This window comes from Canis lupus, chromosome 34 (assembly GCF_003254725.2).
Source record: "Canis lupus dingo isolate Sandy chromosome 34, ASM325472v2, whole genome shotgun sequence".
Lineage (NCBI taxonomy): Eukaryota > Metazoa > Chordata > Mammalia > Carnivora > Canidae > Canis > Canis lupus.
In genome coordinates, this window is record NC_064276.1 from 22,301,781 (window position 1) to 22,321,904 (window position 20,124).

Consider the following 20,124-nt stretch of genomic DNA (forward strand, 5'->3'; position numbering starts at 1 on the left):
AGTAAAGGAAATATGAAAGAATGTTCTTCAAATAGAAAGAAAGAAAATCATCTCAAATCAAAGACTATAGATATAGGTAGAAAATTACAAATAAATTTTTAAAAATATGGGTGTCAGTATAAATGAATATTTTTAAAAAGATTTATTTATTTGAGAGAGAGAGAAAGAGTGTGAGCATGCACATGGAGGGAGGGAGGGGCAAAGGGAGAGGGAGAGAGAGAATCTCCAAACAGACTCCTCACTGAGCATGGAGCCAGCTGCCAAGCTTGACCTCAAGACCCATAAAATCACGACCTGAGCCAACACCAAGAGTTGGATTCTTAACCAACAGAGCCACCCAGGCACCACCAATATAAATGAATACTGGCCGATTAATAGTAGTATCTTCTGAGTTTATACTCTAGATAGGATTGAAATGTTGTATTTACCATACCATTACAACAATGGTATCTAAGTCAGAAGGGGCTAAATGGAGTTAAAAAGTTCTTTGGTGTTTGTAGAAGATGAAGATTAAAAAGCAAATGGGTATTAGATTTTATAAACCAAGGAATCATATTTGAATCTCTAAAAGAATATCCTAGTATCTTGAAGAAGAGTTAGAGAATATATAACTTTCCTGTTACTATAAACAGGGAAATGGAATAAAATCTAAAAAATTCAAATGAACTGAACGGGAGATAAAGAAAATAAAAAGATTGGGATGAATTATAAGATAAAGATTTAAATAAAATATATCAGTAATGACATTAAATTTAAATTAAATCTAATGGGATTCTAAATATTGCAACTAAAAGATAATGCTATCAAGCTGGAATAACAAAGCTTTTATACTGTTTATAAGAGAATGAGAGTTGAAGGATGGAAAATATATATTATACAAATATTAATCAAAAGAAAGCCAGTGTAGCTATTATGATATCAGACAAGTAGACTTTTAAGGCAAAATAAACATTTCTAGAGATAAAAACAGTCTCTTCAAAGTGATTAAAGATTTAATTCACAAAGAAGATATAATAAATTTAAGTTCATATGCAAATAACACACTGTATAAAAACACAGACTCAAACTATATAAGATAAAAGTGATTAAACAAAACACTGAAAATTCCTCTATGAATATTTGAAAAATATAGATAAGAATTTGATCTAATTAACATTCATTAAATACTAAGCTCCAAACTTCAAAAGGTGCATTCTTTTTAATCACCGAAAAAACATTTATAATAATTGATTATATTCTATATCATTAAGTAAATCTCAGAAAGTTCAATGGACTGACATCGCAGTGTGTATCCTTTGACAAAACGCTATTAAAACAAAAACTAATGATTTAAAAGAGAGTTGGCTAAATAAAAATTGTCACATTTTAAAAAATTTAACAATGAACTTCATGGTACAGCTGTTCTGGAAAACAGTACTTCAAAACATTAAAAATAGAACTACCTATCATATGATCCAGCAATTCTCCTTTTGAGTTTTTATTCAAAAGAATCAGGATCTTAAAGAGATACCTGAGCTCCTGTAGCAGCACTAGTCACAATAGCCAAGATATGGAAACAAACCAAGTGTTCATTGACAGATGAATGAATAAAGAAAATGTGGTATATACATATGAGGAAATATTGCTTAGCGTAAGAAAAAAGGAAATCTTGCTATTTGCAACAACCTGGATAGGCCTGGAGGACAATATGCTAAATAAGCCAGACACAGAAAGACAAACAGTGTGATCTCACTTATGTGTGGATTCTAAAAGAGCCAAACTTCTAGAAGAAAGAGTGGAGTGATACTTAGCAGAGTCAAGGGCACAAAGTTTCTGTTATATAGGATAACTACTTCTGGAGATATAATGCACAGCATTGTGACTATAGGTTACAACAGTGCCCCATATATTTTTTTTCTCAATTAAACTTGTTTTAATTAAACTTGATTTTTAAACTTGTTAAAAAAAAAGAGCTTCAGATTAACTCACAGAGCAATGAAATAAAAACGGAAGTTACACCATATGTTTCACTGAATGATTAAAAAAAAAATACTATGATCCCAAACCTAGATGATTCAGGGAAATCTGTGCTTAGAGGGAAATTTTTATCTTTAAATTTATGTATTAGAAAAGAAAGAAGGGCAGCCCGTGTGGCTCAGTGGTTTAGTGTCGCCTTCAGCTGAGGGCATGATCCCGGAGACCCAGGATCAAGTCCCACGTCCGGCTCCCAGCATGCAGCCTGCTTCTCCCTCTGCCTGTGTCTCTGCCTCTCTCTCTCTGGGTGTCTCTCGTGGATAAATAAATGTAAAAATCTTAAAAAAAGGGAAAAGAAAGCAAGCAGGAAATCAATGACCCCTAGCTCATCTATCTCAAGAAGTTCCTTTTCTTAAAGAATAACAAGTTAAATCCAAATAAAGTAGAACAAAAGATAGAGGACACAGAGTTCAGTGAAATAGGTAACAATTATACTGTAGAGAGGATCCAAAAAATCAAATGTTGATTGTTGGAAAAAAACTAATGAAATCGTTAATCCTTGGTGAGATTAGCAAGGGAAGAGAGAGACAAGCAGGAAAACAGATTTGTTTTACTTTAATGCTTGGAAAAAGGGAGAAAAGATAGAATGAAGAAACAATTGCTACCTTGAGCAATGTCTTTGAAAATTTGGGTTAGCAAATGCTGTATTTGTTTTTGCAAAGCAGTTGTTTATAAATGATCCACTTTTCCACAAGGATTCACTATAGCAGCTGAATTTATGATACCCCTCATAAAATTTTAAATTCCTGATTAAAAAAATAGGTATTTATTTGCCCTGAATGTTCTAACACATGATACAGAACACAATCTTCTTTTTCATCTTGAAGTTCCTTAAAAGGACTGGAATTCCCCAATTCTCTATCAAGTGAATTGAACTAAAACCCTTGAATCTCTCTTTATGTTTAGGAGAAATAGGAGAATGTGACTTGAGTTATTCTGACACGTCTCATGGCTTGTAATGAAACTAAGCACATGTGCAAACATACAGTTATGAATATATTTACCTTTTTTAAAATTTACTTATTCATGAGAGACACACACACAGAGAGTCAGAGATGCAGGCAGAGGGAGAAGCAGGCTCCATTCAGGGAACCTGATGTGGGACTCAATCCTGGGTCTCCAGAATCATGCCCTGGAGTGAAGGCGGTGCTAAACCACTGAGCCACTGGGGCTGCCCATATATTTGCCTTTAAAAAAAAATATTTTATTTATTCATGAGAGACACAGAAAGAGAGGCAGAGACACAGGGAGAGGGAGAAACAGGCTCCATGCAGGGAGCCCAACGTGGGACTCGATCCTGGATCCCCAGGATCATGCCCTGGGCTGAAGGCAGGTGCTCAACCACTGATGCACCCAGGCTGCCTGAATATATTTACTTTTGTGCCCAAAGAATTTAAGGCACAAAAACCCTTGGCTGCTTAAATCTTCAAGCAATAATCCAGATGTTCATATTTTAAGTAAAAGAATTGGCTAGGTCTTATACTTGGATTTTGAGTGTTGCTATATTTCATGTCTAAGTATTCTAGAATTTGAACCTGGGCAGCAAAGTAAATGGCAAGAAACAAAAATACGATAATAAACATTGTTATCTTGCCTTACAAATTTCTTTATTGGCTATCAGACCAGATGTACACTGTTTGTTCTGATGTTCTGAATTTTCGACAAAATGGTCCCCAATCCCTTTCTCATTTTTAGTTGCTTGATTACCTCTACTCAGGAGAAGCCTAAGACAATAGACTATTCTGCACTCCCCACAAATATCTCTGACATTCCTGGGATATCTCTGCTCTTGTTGTTCTTATTTTTTCATGATGAAACCATAATTACCTTTCAAAACTCCTCCTGGAAATCCTTTCCAAATTTTCTAGCCAGATGTGATCTCTTTCAACCATTTGCAAACCACATTAACACATTTCTTGTATTTCTAGTGTAACTCTAAAAAAATAATTGGGCATCATGATTTGTGAAATTGTCTCCTTTTGAACTTCTTGAGGACTGGAGTGTGTCTTCCAAATATTTATATATTCATGTTTCTGAGAAACTCAGCTTGAAGATAAGTAGTCATATAGTCAGAGCTCCCATGAAAAGAGACCATAATGTTTCCAACTCATAATTATCAAATTATAAATGTTATGTTGCATCTGATTGAATATAGTTTCAAGGCCTTTTTGCTTCTTTCCAACCTAGCTGCAATGAGTTTATAGGAAATTAAGTCTGTGAGGAAAGAAGAACTAGCCATTTTCAAAGTATGATTTCTTGGGATATAAATATAAAAGCCCGTGCATTTTAAAATTACGCAGTGGTCCAAAGGGTTTGAATGATACAGGGCTTTTTTTGACCACCAGCATTGCTGAGAAACTGCTAAGATTGCAGAAAGGGAATTGTGTGCACTGCAGAGAAGTCTGGCAATTAAAGATGAAGCCCATACTGGTACTCTTTGCTCAGTAATTGTACAAACAACAGAAGAAAGACTCTGCTCACCAGAGACTTTCATCTTAACACCGTTTGTGGACTGCTGCCTCTGCATCTACCTTCATGCAGTCTGTCTACTCAGATGCAGATGCCCCCACCAATCATCATATTCAAAAAGAAAGAGTTAAATGTCAGAGAGAATCCACATGATAAACAATCATTAGTGGTCTATGTGGGGAGTAACAGTTCAAGGTCAGTTTTTTTTGTTGTTGTTTTATGTTGTTGATGATTTTTCCTTCTGACTTGACTTTATTCAGTTTCAGAGGTGGGTTTATAGTCTTGGCTCTTGCAAAGGACATTCATCAACTAATCTATGATAATAGCTTTGTTACTTTGCGCCACTGGAGTTAGTCTTGGTCTTAAGAAGTAGAGGACAACAGTGCTAGACTCTAAAATTCCTCAATTATATTTGTCAGATTTCTCTCCTGACAGTTCCAGTCTGGGAAGAGTCGGCCGACAGTCGACAGCTAATGAAGTGGATGAAAAGTCAACAGGTGACGGGGCTCCTGGGTGGCTTAGGGGGTTAAGCTCTTGATTTTGGCTCAGGTCATGATGTGAGGCTCCATGCTGGATATGGAGCTTGCTTAAGATTCTCTCTCTCCCTCTGCCCCTTCCTGCTCATGTGCTCTTTCTCTTAAAAAAAAAAAAAAAAATCATAAGAATTAAAAAAAAAAAAAAAAAAGACAATCGGTGACAACAAGGTAACCCCAGAGTTAGCAACAGCTAGAAGTCTCTAAAACGCCAGGACTGAAGAGACCAAGGAAGGAGGTGGTAAACATGATTAGGGACCAGGGTCTCCCAGCAGAAGCTGGAACCATGCCGGAGAGGCTGCCCATGGTAGGGAAGGAAGAGGAAAATAGCTTGTTTCTCTCTTCCTTCATCCTCCAATCTCCTGCCACTATCTCCTGTAGCAGAACCAGTGGGAAGCCACCTGACACATAGCCTGGTTATCAGCCTCCTAGGATGTCAAGCAGTACATGGGAAGAGGGAGGGACTGATCTAAGGGGATTGGCAAAGAAGGTGGGAATGGACAGGTGAGGGGTTGCGTATTTGAAGGTATTTAAATAGTTCAGTGGCTTAGATTAAGGTAGTGGCAGAGAAATGGAAAAAAATAGATGATTTGAGGTATATTTATGAGGGGACAAAAAGCATGACTTATTGACAGACTAGATTGAGAATTAAGGAAAAAAAAGTGTTGTGAATGACTTTAACCATTCTCATTGATTGGGTTTGTTTTGTAGTTTCTGCAGAATTATAAGGCTGCCACTCAAAATAATCCCTGAGTGTTTGACCACACTGTTTTCCAATTATTAATAAGCAAGGAAAGGCGGTCAGTAATTGGTTGGACCACAGAGAAAGATGGAGATTGGCTGCTGCTGGGGTTATCATGATTATTGTCCTTGGTTATTGTTATCAGGAGACATAGAAGAGAATGCAAGTTGTATAAATGAAGAACAGAGGATTTGCAGAATAATACATCTCCTGGATCACTCTTTAGGATGAAAAGCACTATTGTTTTACTGGTTATAAAGACCAACTCACTAGAAAAATGAGGATACTATAGCAAGAAGTAATGGTAATAATTGCCAGGGAAGTGTGTGTGGGGGGGAGTGGGGGAGGGGGTATGTGTATTAAGTACTTGAAAGTACTTTGAGAATTTCTATAAAGAGCCAATTAGGCAGTCCAAAAATAGGGCTTTAAATTCAAGGTGTCAGAACAAAGGTGGAGACTAAGGTGTGACTAAGGAATTCACAGGTCAAAACACTAATGGCTGAAGACTTGTTTCATGGGGCTGCCTCTGCATGTAAGGGAGTGAAGTGGAATGGACAGGAGAGTTCAGTAGTCCCTAGACTAACTGTCAGCAGCTGTTGCCTGCTAACTCCTCAATGCAGAGCCAGAAACTTGACATGAAATGCTTCCATTACTATTATTTTATAAATTTTGAACTTTAGTAATAATGTGAGCAAGATAATTGAAGCAATTTATTAATAATAGTCCAAGTGTATAATGATAAAGTCTCTCTATGGCTCAGTAAAGAGATATTAAAGTACTTACCGAATGCAGAGCTTTTTAGACTAGCTCCTGAAAGGACTACAAAGAAATATAGGGCAAATTTCAGCATAGTTACAACAAAATCCTTTCATTTTTAATTTTAGTAACATAATTTATTAGGTCTAATGACATTGAATTCCAAACAAATTCACCTTCCTGGTATATATTGAGATCTCATATATACTGAAATTTCCATCCACATTTTTGGAAAAAAAATCTATGAATCTACAAATCTATGAATTTTTGAATCAGAAAAAATTGACATATGTGTAGGGGTTGCAAGATTTGAATAGATAATTATAATATGGATATGATCAAACTAGAACAAAGGAGAAGTTTGAGATAGACAAAGGAGCTATTAAACAATTAGTCATGTCAGAAAAGTCCCCCAATGCTCTCCTGACCTGCATAGGATCCCTAAAGACCAACAAGATAATTATAGGAGATGTATTTCTATACCAGGAATAATAATAAAAAAAATTGGATCATCTTCAAAGGAAAATAATTGAAAATCAGTTAGGAAATCAGGTGACTTGCCAGTGCTGGGAACCTGAAGAATAGGGTATAAATCTCTTGATAGAAAATATATGAAGGGCAAATTGATCAAACTATTGAGATTGAGATCACTGATTTTTTTGGATGGTATTAACATCTAACTCGCAATCTACATATACAAAACCAATAGAGCTATGTTGGCAGATAATTAAAAGCTTACAGATAGAGCCAGGACTTTGTCTAAGATAGTTGATAGTTGATAGTGTCCAATCAGGAATTCTGCCATTCTAAAGAAGCAAGAAGCAGATCCACAAGTCAAAAGGATTTATTGGACAGTGAAGCAGGAGAGGAAAAGAGGAAAGGGTGGAGCTCCTGAGTAGATTCAGAGTAATGTTCAATTCTCTTTCTCTGGAAAATTTCTTGACTTTGGCTTCGGTTTTCCAGCTTTATTCAACTCCACAAAAGTCTAAGGGATGTTGTCTATTCTGGAGCTTTGGAAAGCTGGTCAGTGGGAGAAAGAAGATAACAGAAAGAAAGGTGTAGAATATTTGAGGTAGGGAGGGGACTTAAAAAAATTTGCACCCTTGAAAAAACATTATTTTCAAATTTGGAGACCCCTATCTCGTGATGTTTAGGCCAAAGTCTGGCATTTGTGCATCATCTGTTAAATACCAATTCAGTAATACATATGAAGTATTATAAAAATAGTCAATAATCCCATTTATGTAAATGCAACACAGAAAATTTAAAAGTTGGAAAGAGGCTACATGCAAGAAGATCATCACCAAATTGAAAATGGGAAACAATTTAAATGTGTATTTTAAGAGAATACTTAACTGAAATATGTCTCATTTTTAATGGACAATATTAGCTTACAAAATAATGATTATGGAGACTAAGCAGAACCATGAAAAATATTAATATAATAAATGTTGAATGGAATAAACAGAACGTTAAATTAAAGGTATATTCTGGTAATAGAAAAGAAAAATAATTATCTGTCCGTGGACAGTCACCAGATGGTAGTATGGTAAGCATCTTTCTTTCTGTTGGCTTGCTTTTCTGCAGCACCTCATAAAAGAACTTCTATCGTTTTGGAATTTTTTTTGGGGGGGTGGCGAAGCCTGACCTCTTTCCCTTTCCCTCATTCATCCCTACTCATGAGAGATAGGTGATTTATCTGATCAGTGATTTGGAGAAAAGAGGTCATTGCACATGTAAAATCTAGCCTTTTCACTTTTCTGGGTCCTGACCAAGTCTCAGGCTTTAGCCATTCTTTTCTCCAGCATCCTCCTATGGGTTAGCATCCTGGGACAGGCCTTCCTCCTGCAGAGAATTCCTGAGATTTTTCAACTCCCCTGCCTATGACTAGGTGCATAAATCAATTCTATGGGGTAGAAATAGGATGTTCTTTTGGGCTCAAGATGTTCTTGATTAGTTATTTACTAATCAGGCTTTATAGCAAAATACTGATATTTTGATTTATACCAGAGGACTGAGATATTACTTAATTTTTTCCTGGTCTAGTAGAATGGGGATATGATTGCCACCTTTAAGAAAAAACAGAAAAGACATAAATGCAAAAATCCTCAATAAAATACTGGCAAACCAAATTCAATAGCACATTAAAGCGGTGATACCCTATGAGCAACTAAGATCCATCTGTGGGATGCAAGGATAGTTCAACATATGCAAATCAATAGATGTGGCCACCACATTAAGAAAATGAAGAGTAAAAATCTTATGATCATCTCAATAGATGCAAAAAAGCATTTAGCAGAATTAAACATCCTTTCATGATTTAAATAAATGCTCAACAGATTATATATGGGAAGAATGTACCTCAATAGCAAAGATCATAAATGACAAGCTCAGAGTGAGCATCATTCTTAATAGTAAAAAGTTGAAAAATTTTCCTCTAAAATTAGGAACAACACATGGATGCCCATTCTCCACACATCTATTTAACATACTGCTGCAAGCCCTGAGTCCAGCAATCAGTCCAGAAATTGAAGAAAAGGAACTCTTACACACTGTCTGTAGGAATGTAAACTGGCATAACTATGATGGAAAATACTGTAGTCATGTAGATAACTAAGATCACTAAGTTATGTAGATCTCCCCAGGGGATAGTATGTTTCATTCCACAATACTGACAAACCATCTTGGTTAATACAATCAATCTCATCAGAAGTCTAAGTATTGGTAAGCCATCAAGCTCCTGGGGGTGGATCCATATTTTACAAATTGCAAAAGGATATACAATTTCATTTGAAAGTGCAAATCACACACTGGCCACAAATACTCTTAGTTGTTTTCTGTGAAGTGACAGTTTCACTTCACTTATTTTCAAAAAAATATTTGCCTAATACTCAAGTTCGAATAATCATAGTTTGTCTTTTAGTCATTCTTTCAAGTAAAAATAGTGTTCCATGAACAAAGCAGCTGGTCCAGTTTTCAACTCAAATACCCATACAAATACTTTTCCTTGAGACACCTATCATACTTTGGCATGCAATAGAGGTGCTTTATGCATACTTCTCATTTCATCACACAGAACGTTAGCTAGGCACATTGCCAAGAGTTGAGGTTTAACAGAATCAATAATTCCTAGCACTTTCTGAAGGATATTCTTCAATGAATGGATGAAACTGATGTGGCAGAGAAGAATACAGTGACTGTGAATACAATTTGATGTCAGAGCCTTGATTCACCTTCATACCCCGGAAGTTTTGCACCATTGGCAAAAAGGCATATTGATTTTGACTTCAGGGAACACCTGAACACATCTCAGGATCCTCCATAAGAACATCAAACTTTGAAAACCTATGAATCTGGGTGATTGTGCTGCAGAACTAGAAAAGACTTCAATAGGGGATCCCTGGGTGGCGCAGCGGTTTGGCGCCTACCTTTGGCCCAGGGCGCTATCCTGGAGACCCGGAATCGAATCCCACGTCGGGCTCCTGGTGCATGGAGCCTGATTCTCCCTCTGCCTATGTCTCTGCCTCTCTCTCTCTCTCTCTCTGTGTGACTATCATAAATAAATAAAAAATTAAAAAAAAAGAAAAGACTTCAATATTATGATTTCCTGTAACACATTGACGGGACCATCCCACTTGTGCAAAAATCCAATCTCATTATATCTGAGAGACACAGGGTTACCATGGAGAGTAAATGTTGATAATAATTCCAAGAAAAGATAAGTGTAACTGAAAGTTACCAAATTGTCTAAGTAATTGAATAAAATGTCTTTTGTAATTATGATACTATTAAGTGGAATGTCTTCAAGTACTTGGTTACCTTTTAATAGAATAATATATTTTCAAAATATAAAAATTTTATCTGAATGATCAATAATTCAATTTTTTTTTTTTTTTTTATTTTTACAAATTCTGACACATCTTACCTTTTAGTTACATTTAAGGGGGAAGCTTTTGCTGAACCGATAGCAAAGAATACTAGAAGATAGGGCCTATATACTATTTTCCCCATGCCATTATAAAGAATAACTAATAGTAGGTAAGGTTAATTGAGTGACTATTATGAGCAAGAAGTGTAACTACTTAATACTAACATCAACTCAATAAATTAGGTACTCACAATTCCCAATTACAGCTGAGGAAGTTGAGGCTTTGAGCGGGTTAATGACCTCACCAAGGTCACAAAGTAATAAAGGGAAGAGGCTTAATCATAAAGCTATATAAGTGTCATTGTGGATTCCAGAACTGGTTAGAGAGAGTTAAGAAAGCTCATGTCAAAGTAGGTGGCTCCTCATTCTTTGAACTGTAACTGGCATGACTGTCCACCGGCACTGACAAGCCTCACATAATCTAGCCCTCATGTGCATTCATGACAAAAGAGTCTTTCCCAGGAGGTCCTCAGACACCAGTATCTTTTTCCTGTGCTCTGGGAGCTGATTCACAGTCACAGAAACCCTGACAATATTGCCACAAGGCCTGGAGGCTGGGCGGAGAGAGTAGGGCCTGATTTGAGCTTCAGAAATGCTGACAGTTGTTATACTTGGTTAAAGATCAAGACTGACAGAGGATCTGGATGTTAATTTTGGGGGGACTCGGCAGGAAAAAAATCTCTAGTGACAAATCGAGTATAATCTCATAATGTGCTGAAAGATACTCCAGAGGGTAGAGTTTACTTGGGCGGAGCTTCTGACTCATGACATCCATGGGTGAGTTTCTTGCCTTTGGTGGTAAAGGGGATGATCCCTTGTGTAGGAGGCTGGAGGAGGGATTCAGCTTCCTCTAGATTGTAACATATTTGACCTCTAAGATCTTATTCAGGGCTATGTGGAGGAGGATTTTGAGCAAAGAAAACATACTGCCTTCCTCCTCATCACTGTCATCCCCATAAGCTCCCTTCTTGGTAGTCAGTTCATGCCTAGAATTCTACAAAAACATGTAACTAAGTGGGACATTTCATCTTTTACTCCATACCTCTGCCATCTCACAATAAGTAGCTTACAACAGAAATATAATACTGCATCTTATACAGGGGGTATGGAAAAAAAATCAGACATACAGAATTATTCCAGTTCTTTTTTGTCAGGAATCCATGGAATAAACTCTAGGACAGTGTGAAAGGAAAAGAAGAAAAGTTAATGATTAATTGATTAAGAAGTTACTGAATACCCACTCTGGGCCAGGCACAGTTGTAGACACCGAAAATATAACAGTGAACAAAACAGAAAAATCCTCCACTGTTAAGTAGCTTGCATTCTGTTGGAGAGGTGAAAGACATGCACACAAGCAGATATGTATATAATTTATCTGTGATAAGAATGATGGGTAAAAAGCAGGTAAGATATTAGTGTTTAGAGTTTGGGTTATATGCTGTTGCATTTAGGTTGGTCAGGAAGGCCTTTTGAACAAAGTGACATTGGAGCTAAAACCTGAGTGTAAATGAGGGGTGAATCTGAGGGAGGAGCTATGTAGTCAGGTGTTATGACAAATGTAAATGTCCTTCAGTTGAGAATATGGTTTTCGTATGTGAAGGATATTTGTGGTTCAGAAAGAAGGATCCAGGGAGAAGAGATGACATCAGAGAGGGAAACAAAGATTGTATAATATATGGAGCCTTATAGGCAAAGGATCAAGGTATGGGATTGGAATTTTATTCTGAGTAAGATGTCAAAGCTATGGAGGGTTTTGAGCAGAAGAATGATATGATATGAATTGGGTTTTAAGATAATTGTGCTGCTGCCTAGAAATTAGTCCATCAGTAGATGAGGGTCAAAGCCCAGTGAGCATTGAAAGGGTCTCATGAAACATCAGTAGTCCAAATGAGAGATTATGGGACTTGGAGTCACGTGGTGAGAGGTAGTTAGATTTGAGGAAGATTTTAGCAGGATTCAATGATGGACTGAATTTACTGTGTGAAGACAAGAATGCAGTCAGAAGTATAGTTAAGACTTTGGCCCAGCGCCCTGAAGACCAGTCACACTTAAACCGCAAAGGGAGATGCCTTCTCAAGTTTTCACTTGTTTTGCTTCGGTATCAAGAATTTGCTTTTGCCCATGTTTTGTTGGAGACTTCTATTAGATTCCTGGTGGAAATGTTGAGTCAATTGCTGTATATCAAGTTTGGGGTTTTTGAAACAATTTGAGCCTGAAGTCTTAAATTTCAGATGGTTTTCACCGGAAGGAATTGACAGCATTTGCTGTCAATGAAGGAGAAACCAAAAGGGGATGAGTATTATTCTGAGACTTGTTCTTGTTCAGATTTATCCCATCCTGGAGGATTTTTCAGCTAGGGCAGTTTTTTTGTTTTGTTTTGTTTTGTTTTGTTTTGTTTTTAACTGAAAACACTACCCTTTAAGTTACTTGAAGTCTAAAGCCCTGGCTCATAGTTTTTGTATAGGGAAGTTCTGGCTTTATGATTGTCAGAGCAGACAGTTCAATTAAAAAAAAATGATAATAAGTTAAGTTGTTAGTGTTAGGTAAGTGTTTAGAGCACATCGTATATAGTTTGTTGTGGGCATTCAATTAATAATTTTGGTTTGATAAAAGGCTGATTAGTATAAGGGCACAATGTATTAATAAAAAGTGAATACATGAGCTACAAAACCTCAATGCACAATATGAACTAATTCAATAACATTTTATACTTTCTGAATAGAGAGTTTAAAAAACCATTAGTAGTAAAAACATTTCAGTGCACCCTGTTTAAACAATTGACTAAATATTCTCCTTCAAGAGTTAAAAAATTGGTATTTTCATACGAATTGGTATGCTCATACACATTATATATTCAATAAATATTACTTATATGCCTTATTTTAAAATGATCAACTCTAATGTAGACCTGAAGAACAACATTCTTTTTTTAAAATATTTTATTTATTTATTCATGAGAGACACAAAGAGAGAGAGAGGCAGAGACACAGGCAGAGGGAGAAGCAGGCTCCATGCAGGGAGCCCAGTGTGGGACTCCATCCCTGGATTCCAGGATCACACCCTGAGCTAAAGGCAGATGCTCAACCACTGAGCTACCCAGAAGTCCCATGAAGAAAAACATTCTTTAACCTAATTTTATCCCATCAACCAAGTCATTGGTTCTGACAGATTCAGGTGTTACTTACTTTTCTCCTAGTATATTAAATATTTGACTATAACCCAGAAACTGCATTTTTCATAAAATTGGATTAAGCAGAGTTTTTGAAAATGGCTTAAAAATTCAGTAAGAAAGTAATGAGGATTAAAACATAAAGTCTTAAAACATAAAACAAAAATTCTTCAAAAGAATTTTATCTAACATCTACAAAATTTCATGTTTTCTCTTCTCCAGTAAAATCAGAATATAGTGTAGGGATTGCTCCTTTATAGCTTTATTTTAATCTTCTTCTAGTATGTATTAAAACCACGGGACTCCAATAGAAATGATGGTTTCAGAGCTTGAAAATTGCAAAAATTTGGAAAAGTGTCCTACAAACTTCCACATTACTATAGAAAAGACACACTCATGTTTATTTTTAAAGAGTAGAAGTTATCAAATGCCACCATGTGCCAGATACTGAGCTGGACACTTTCGTAGACTCTCTGACAGTCCCAAGATTAAGCTTGTGGGGGTTGGCAGGTCCACAGTAGTGCACAGAAACAATGATTCAGTTACATTCAACCGGATTCAGGGAATTAAAAGATTTATGACGTGCAATAAACCCAGCAGAAGAAAAAAAAAAAAAACATGAATGTTACAAGTTTCTGAGAAAAAAAACGAGCCTTTATAAAAGCGATTTTCCTTTCTTTAGCGAATGTATAGTTTGACTGAGAGGATTAATCCTGATATTTTCTTTAGAGGAATTTTTTTTCTTTTTTCTGAGCTAGACTCCCCCATGGTGAGGTAGCAGTTTAAATTTTAAAAGATTAAATAACACAAGAAACTTCATCTCAATCTACTTAATTTCCTAGGATTCTTGGCCCCAATACAAGGCTGTTTTATAAATGTCCAACAACCTGAGATCATGAGTAGGAGGGGGTTTGAATCTGTTTGTACAGCCAGCTGAGCAACAGAGTGGAAAAAAAGACCAGGATTCGGACTCAGACATTCTTATAGCATAAGTCTGGGCTCCATCATTAATTTTGTGAGTTTGGTGAAACATGCCCCCCATACCTTGATCTATCTAAGAGGTTGGTGATTAAATTAGTCAGGATTCTTTCAGAAGCAAAAGGCAAAAATTTAAGACAAAGGCATTAAGAGAATAAGAAATTTACTGGTGCCCATACCTCAAAAGTACAGAATTATAGCTAACTTTAGATATGGCTGCATCTAGGCGCTGGAATTGTGTTACTAGGCACTGTTCTTCTCCATCCTGCAGAACTGTTTTCCTCATAGTGAGGGCTTTATTTATTATTTATTTATTTTTGGCCCTAGGTTTTTCTTTCTTCATCTAGTAAATTCTAGAAAAAAAGAGAGATTTTTTTTTCCTTCTCACAATTATAGTAAAGAGTAAAACAAGAATGAAGTCTCATTGGTTCAACTTGGTTCATATGCTCTGCCTTATAGTCCCTATCCACTTGCTTAATTAATTTGCTTACTAATAACTACTTGAGTTCTACTACGGGATGGGCACTATGGTCCTAGACATCTGTGATATAGTGGTGAATGAGTATATAAAGATATACATACATAAATCTCCTGATTTCATGAGTATTTAATCAGAGGGACAGGCAGGCAATACACTAACACATGAGTAAATATGCAATATAACATCTGCCATTCTTGTCATGTTAGGAGAAATGAAGCAGGACAAGGGAATAGAGAGATAGGGCACTTTTTCATAGAAAATGATTAGACAAGATTTTTCTGATATGTGATTCTTCTAGGAGAAAAGAAAAACTGGGAGCAAAACAATAAATTGAAGATGCTTGCTTGTTGTGTCACAGGACTGGCCAGGAAACCAGAGGTTGGAGCAATGTGATTTAGGAGCACAGTGGTAAGTGACGAGGATGGGAAGATAGCTAGTGTCAGATTTTATTTTAAATTCATTGGAAATTTTGGAGGATTGTGAAGAGTAAAGACAGGAGAATTATCTAACTTACATTTTCAAAAGACCAGACTTTTTACTATTTGGAGAATAGACTATAGGGCCCAGGACTGGGAGCAGGGGATCATTTGGGAGATTATTCTGCTCGTCTTGATAGGAGATGATTGTGGTTTGGACTACAGTAGAAGAGGGAGAGAAGTGGTCTGATTCGGGATGAATTTTGAAGGTAGAGTTGACAGGGTTTACCAATGGATTAAATATCTTTCTTCAGGAGAAAGACCAAGAATCATAATATAAGAAGAATCCACTATACACACCAAGCTTCCAAGGGATGGAATGGAGATGGAAAATTAGATATGCATGTCTAAGGAAGTCTTGGCTATTTTCCCTCTATCTTCTATAATAATATTCATCACGATTATTACAGCTCTGCCAAGAATATGGAATATATTGATGTTCCAAAAAATTGTAAATATTTATACACCAACGTTCCTATCCTGCTGGGTGGCAGGACAGGCCATCCAAACCATACCTACAGAGAGTAATGTAGGATATTTCTCTGAAACAAACTGTAGTGCTCTTATTAGAAGGGGGAGTGAATACTGGACATTATGAAAAAAAAATCACTAAAGATGTCTGGTATCAAAAGATGACTAGTGTAAAATTTTCTCGAATTCTAGAGCTTGTATCGTATCTTCCCATCAATTCTCAGAAGAAAAGGTTATTTAATCTTTGTAGATCATGAAGCACCTACCCAAGTTCCTTAATTGAAATTTGAATCTTTGCATATGTCTCATCTTTATTACATTTTCTTTTCCATTTTTGCTTTTAGTATTCTGGGTCACTTGGCATAACTCTCGCATTTCATTCACTGCACTGTGTAAATCTCTTATCTTTTCCCACATTGCTCTCCACTGGGAATGTCTTTCTTTTTTTGCCCACCTGGCAGATTCCTGGCAATGCCTCAGTCAGGTGCTTCCCTCTCTATCTGCTTTCTCAGACCCTGCAAGGCTCTTACATGCTCCCTGCCTCTGGGCCTCCCTTAGCACTCACCACCAAAAGCCTCATCTCTATCATACATGCCACCAAGATATTCAGGAATTTCTAGCCCAAGTTAGTATTTCTGGATCACAGTGAAAGGATCAATTTTCTTAGCTATTTCAAAATTGGTTCTCTAATACATAGTGTGTACCAATTTATCTATGAGAATGAGAAGCCATTATCTTTATATCCTATCCAACACTTGGTATTTTTAGGTTTTAAGACTTTTACTACTCCGATGAATAGAATATTAATTGTGGGTGCTTCTCTGATTCCTAGTGGTTATTCTAGGTTTTTCGCACAACCTTATTTGTATCCTTGTTGATTTATTTTTTTATTTTTCTCATAATTTCTGTTTTTTGAGGCCACTGGTGTGGGCTTCTGGGCTATCCACCGCATACCCTCTAGGGGACATCATTCATATAGACCACCTGGGGAACGTCATTCTGGGGCTTGGGGGGAAAAAAGTGGCCCTAAGGCAAAGACTATGTTTTACTCATCTCTGTAATTTCTGCTTGGATCAGGATTTGGCACAGAGTAAGCACTAAATTGAGGAAAGGATAGTTTCAACTGATAGCATCTCAGCAAAATTGCTTCCCTTCCAACGTCTCATGAAGAAGTAAAATGGTAAAGTGGCTGCATCTAGGCATTTTTATTACATGTGCATTTTATGTTTTATCATTTTTTAAAAGTCACATCATTAGGAAGTGTGCATGAAATGATAACCTGGCTTTTTAATTCTGTCGTATGGGTCTCGCAATTTTGAGTCTGTGTATTATTCCTGAAGACAGACCCAGAGCTAGGCGAATATATGAAATCAGAGCAAAGACCCTACCCAATCAACTGTGCACTTGAAATTGTCAAGGTAATGGCTTTCATTTTACCAAGAGAATTATTCCTGGGACCCATATTCCCCTACATTCGTTCAGTGTTTTTGGTTTATAAAGGATATTCCCATATATTATGTCATTTTATTCCTACTAAAAGTGTGGGTTAAGTCACACACAAATTCTTACTGAGGCTGAGAGACATTAGTAAGTTGGCTGAGGTGATATAACTAACGAGGCAAGCAAAATCTGCTATTTATGGGCAGCGATGTGCTCATCTGCGCAACTAAAATTCCCAACTTGCTATGGAATGTGACCATGGGAACACCGTTCTATCCACTTTTATGGATAAAAGTGGAAGCTTACTGACTTTCTTCATTTTACAACATATTTCTTTATTGTCTTTTCTGATACACCATTTGCTATATTATACCTGAATATATAGTAATGCACATTTTAAAGAATAATAATTATATGTAATGAATATCTGTGAACCCTCTAAACTAACCCATGACTAGAACATAGCCAAACAACATCCATAGGCCTCTAAGCTCTTCACCTATCCCACCACTTGTCTTCCTCCACATGTAACACTGCATTGAATCTTGTGTTTATCATTCCCATGCTTTTCTTTTTCCATAGGGTTCTTTCTTATATATAAATGCCTTAACAATATAGTGGAGATGATGAAATAAATGAAATAAAATCATTAATTAATTTAAAATAAACGTATCAAGATTATGGTTTTGCTAAGGACTTTCGTGAAAATTTCACATAACAGAAGAAAATAACTCAGGCTCTGCTTTTTAATCACTTATCCTTTTGAAAAAATATTATTTATTAAATAGAAGGCTGCTTGTTAAAACCAAATTTGGTTTGTCTTAATGATTATTTTGGGAGGTAATTTAAAAATAATAGAAAACGACAAAAAAAGATTATTTACTGAAGAAGTATGAGAACAGTCTATGAAAATAACCTCTCTTTAACTCTTTCCCCCCCTCACCAAAACAAACAAACAAACAACAGTAACAAAAACCCCTAAAGTCAGAAAATAAAACTGCAAAATCGGAGAAAGGATAATTAGACAACATTGTAATCTATGAAGTACTTAGGTATGTGTTTAGCCAGGAAAGTTTTTGAGCATCATTGATCCTGAAGGATGACATGGCCCCGTGGTTTATAGTCCAGATCAAGCATTATAGAATGTCTTGGGAAGCTACTACCTGGGGCCTCCCTCTCAGAGGTTCTGATTTCAGTGATCTGGGGTAGGTCCTCGAATTGGGTAGTTTCAAAACTTCACAGGTGATTCTGATTTTGTTATGGATAAGCACCACGATATGAGGCCAAGCTCCTCATTTTGCAGATTAAAAAAAAAAAAAAAAAAAAAAGGATGGGGATCTCCATAGCTCACTGTGGCAAGTCAATGGCCAAACCAGTGCTAGTTCAGTTCTCTTTCCACTTAACATCATTCACCATGCTCAGTCCCAGGGGGTTTTACTCATTTCCTACATCGTTTAGCCTTGTCTGCATTTAATGGCCCTGGGCCTACTATAGATATTCAGTAAATATTAATTGAATAAGTTCCAATCTCGTGTCCAATCGCTCATACTGGCCATGTTGGAAAAACCTATTGATGGAAGTCAAGTATACAAAATGCCATGAGGTTTGCAGAGATTAGAGCATTGAGAAGGTTTTGATTATTTTTGGATTCAACAAGCTGCTCCCATACAACTTAAGAATCTGTAATGACTTCTGTCAGTTTCCATGGTACCAGCTAATTGCTGAGATTTTAGGGCAGGCTGGGGGCATGAGTATGTCTGGTGTGGGAGAGGAGGGAGTGCAGAAATCTTACCCCTCTGCGCTTGCAAGGAGAAGAGAGAGAATTCACTACAGACTTTATTAGGATTAGCAACAGGCTTGAAAAAGTGGGCAATATAAAAATGGCATGGAGTTTTCTCTGAACCAGGACACACATCCATACAGGAAGTGCTACGTGAGGAAAGGGAAAGTCAAACAGTGCCCAGAATAAAGGCATCCAGCAAGGATGAGCTCACCCAGAAGAGGATTCTACTTGACATAATTTACAATCCATGTTTTTCCCTTAAGAGTTCTTGGCAGGAGCACTTAGGCATTTTATTTGCTCTCAAACATCATGGGCCTGGACCCCACCCCCAGAGATTTAAATTCTGCAGGAAAAGTGGGGATTCTGATGCAACTGCTTAACAGTTCAGATCCAACAGAACTTAGCCCCTCTCTCACCCAGTCTGCTGATGCCTGAAATTGCACACAGAGCTGCAATTTTTGTGGACAAGCCTCTCTTGTTAAGAGGAAAATTGCCCAGGGAGAGATTACAATTAAAGCATTATCAATTATTGATATTTTCAGATAGTGCGTAAATGTGCTTCATCACTTGCTTTCCTCCAAGGTGGTTTTATGATAATCATTACAAAAAGGATAATGGGTTTCTAGCCTCCAGTCTGTCACTCTTCCACCTTCTGAGGAACACAACCAGCTTAAGCTTGCACAATGCTTTCCAGCTATTTTACTATTTAGTCATTCTTTGTAGCATATCCCCTGTTTGTGGATGAGGAAAATAAAGTAACTTCTCTTGGCATTCTCTTCTATCACTAGCCTTGATGAGAAAGAAACTCAGTTTGAGAGAAAAAAAGGGACATTCAAGTGGGCAGAGTCACTCAACTACTCTGGGACAGATGGCCCAGAGGCACAA

The 20,124-nt window shown here is 36.8% G+C and overlaps 1 long non-coding RNA gene across 1 annotated transcript in view; it reads left to right on the forward strand.

The window, feature by feature from the left end:
* Nucleotides 1-18,178, forward strand: part of LOC112645826 (uncharacterized) — a 43,131-nt gene extending 24,953 nt beyond the window's left edge. The window contains exons 2-4 of the long non-coding RNA XR_003127278.3: nucleotides 4,902-4,979; nucleotides 15,368-15,477; nucleotides 15,800-18,178. This is a non-coding gene — a long non-coding RNA (uncharacterized LOC112645826). The remainder of the gene's footprint in view (nucleotides 1-4,901; nucleotides 4,980-15,367; nucleotides 15,478-15,799) is intronic.
* Nucleotides 18,179-20,124: the final 1,946 nt, after the last annotated feature.